At 57.3% G+C, this 2,500-nt stretch overlaps 1 pseudogene; it reads left to right on the top strand.

The window, feature by feature from the left end:
• The first annotated feature begins 1,635 nt into the window (after window positions 1-1,635).
• LOC112341953 lies at window positions 1,636-1,754 on the top strand (annotated as a pseudogene).
• Window positions 1,755-2,500: the final 746 nt, after the last annotated feature.

Genomic DNA, 2,500 nt, shown 5'->3' with positions numbered 1-2,500 from the left:
TTGGGTGCCCGGCTCCACACCCCCAGCTGGACTTCCAGTGCATGTGCGGGCTGCTGCTGGGCTCCTCCCCGCGTGCACCATGTCGGGGTCGGACTCGGGCTCCATCTCGGACTCGGGTTCCGGCTCGGACATGGACACGTGGGGGTGAAAGCCCAAAGCGCTTGTCTCCCTGGGGCGTGGTAGGCTGCGAGCTCTGGAAGGATAGTGGGGGATGGGAGTGTGGGCAGCCGAGGTCAGACCTCTCCACACCCCCTGCTGGACTTCCAGGGCATGCGCGGGCTCCTGCCTGCTTGGACTTGGGCTTGAAGTCAGGCTTGAGCACGTACTCGGGCTTTTGCTCGGGCTCGCGTTTGGACTTGGCTCCTGCTCACGCTCAAGCTTGAACTCGGACTGGGACAAATAGCCAAAAGCTGTTGTCCCAGAAAGAGGAGGGACTTTCTTACCTGTAGGATGATGGGTGGGGAGTGGAGGCTCTCGGGCAGCTGGGGTTGAACTGCGGCTGCCCAGCTCTGCTTCCCATACAAACGAGAGTTGGCTCGCTTGCCAGGGTCACGTCGTGGCGCTTCGATGGCTCCCCTTGTGTGCCTCACCTTGTGGGCTTCCCGTGCCCACCGGCCGAAGGAAACGGTGCTCAGCTGCTCTGGTGGCAAGCACGTGCAGCATCCGTCCAGGTGTTACCCGATCGGCGATCCAGACGCGGAACTCCCGACGTGGAATGCCTGGGCAGTGTCGCATGTGTGAGTGCTTGTGGCCTTTGGCCGGTGGCGTGGGGGGGGCCTCCCCAGTATTGATGGGGGGTGGGGTTGTGCAAGGGTTCTCGGCTGCGGAGAGCCTCGGCGTGGCTTCCCTGGCACCCACTCCAGCGTTTGGCAGAGTCGTGCTGTGCGGTCCATGGGCATGGCCTTGGGACCACATCCGCACGCCTGTCGGGCGAGGGGGAGGGAGGCAGCAGTGTGGTCCTCCGGGCTTCCAAGGGAGGCGAGCCTCGGGGGCGGCACGGCTGCTTGGCAAGGGCCAGCGTCACGCGGCGGGAAAGGGGAGGGGCCCCCACCTGCCGTGCGACGGAGGGAGGAAGGGGGGAGGACTCTCCCGGGCCCGAAGCGCACGGAGAAGCCTCAGCCTGCGTGCGTGTGAGGGAGGGGGGGAAGGCCCTGCCCGCCTGCCACGTGGCACGAAAGGCGGGGGGAGGGGAAAAAAAAGTGGCCCGGAATGTCTGGGGCCCAAAACGCGCGATTTTTCGCGAAAAGTTGGGAAGGTACCACGTGTTCCGCGGGCTTTTTTTGGGGCCCAAAACGCGCGATTTTCACGAAAAGTTGGGGAGGTACCCCGCATTTCGCGGGGCGCGTTTTGGGGCCCAAAACGCGCGATTTTTCGCGAAAAGTTGGGAAGGTACCATGTGTTCCGCGGGCTTTTTTGGGCCCAAAACGCGTGATTTTCACGAAAAGTTGGGGAGGTACCCCGCATTTCGCAGCGTGCATTTTGGGGCCCAAAACACGGTCTTCGTGAATTGTTGGGGAGATACCACACGTCCCGCAGGTTTTTTGGCACCCAAAAAGAACACGGGATTGTGGAGGTACACTGCAGCTTTGGATCAGCTGCCCCACTATAAGAGTAGGGGGAGTGTGAAATATTTCAGAGTGGGTTCAAACCGTGACTATGGCACTGGATCCCATTAGACCTCCAAAGTTAAGCGTCCCTGGGCTCGAATAGTACTGGGCTGGGTGACCACCCGGGAAGTCCAAGTGACCCCCTCTTTTTTTTTTCCTTACAAGTCATTTATTTTTGTAAGATCACTGTTTTAATATATAAACTTTGAGTATTTTTCCATAGCATATAAGTGTATGGTCTTTAAATACTACTTACAATTGTGAATGTAAGGTGTATTTGCCAAATTGTGTCGTTAGCTAGTTATTAACTAGGATATAAGTTAGAAATAATGTGTTGGTGATTGTCACCACGTGGCATGGCAAGCAAGTCCAAACATATGTGTGTCACGTGGCATACAAGGTCAAGGACACTAAACTCTAACTATGAGAACAAGCCAAAGGGCATGCCACGTGTCAATGTGACACATTGAAAACCATAAAACTCAGAACAAACCAAAGCACATGCCACGTGTCAATGTGGCACACATTGAAAACCATAAAACTCTATGAGAACAAACCAAAGGGCATGCCACGTGTCAATGTGGCACACATTGAAAACAATAAAACTCTATGAGATCAAACCAAAGACCATGCCACGTGTCAAAATAAAACTCGGATATATCCAGGGCTAGACACATCCAGGGCCGGACATGTCGGGGGCCCGACATATCGGGTGCCCGACATATCGGGTGCCCGACATGTCCGGGGCCAGACATGTCCGGGCCCGGATATATCCGGGGCCTGACATGTCCGGGTGCCCGACATGTCCGGGGCCGGACATGTCCGGGCCCGGATATATCCGGGGCCCGACATGTCCAGGGCCGGACATATTGGGGCCCGGATATGTCGGGGGC

Source organism: Selaginella moellendorffii, unplaced genomic scaffold (assembly GCF_000143415.4).
Source record: "Selaginella moellendorffii unplaced genomic scaffold, v1.0 SELMOscaffold_94, whole genome shotgun sequence".
NCBI lineage: Eukaryota > Viridiplantae > Streptophyta > Lycopodiopsida > Selaginellales > Selaginellaceae > Selaginella > Selaginella moellendorffii.
The sequence above is the reverse complement of the archived record's forward strand: the minus strand, read 5'-3'. Positions and strand labels throughout refer to the sequence as shown.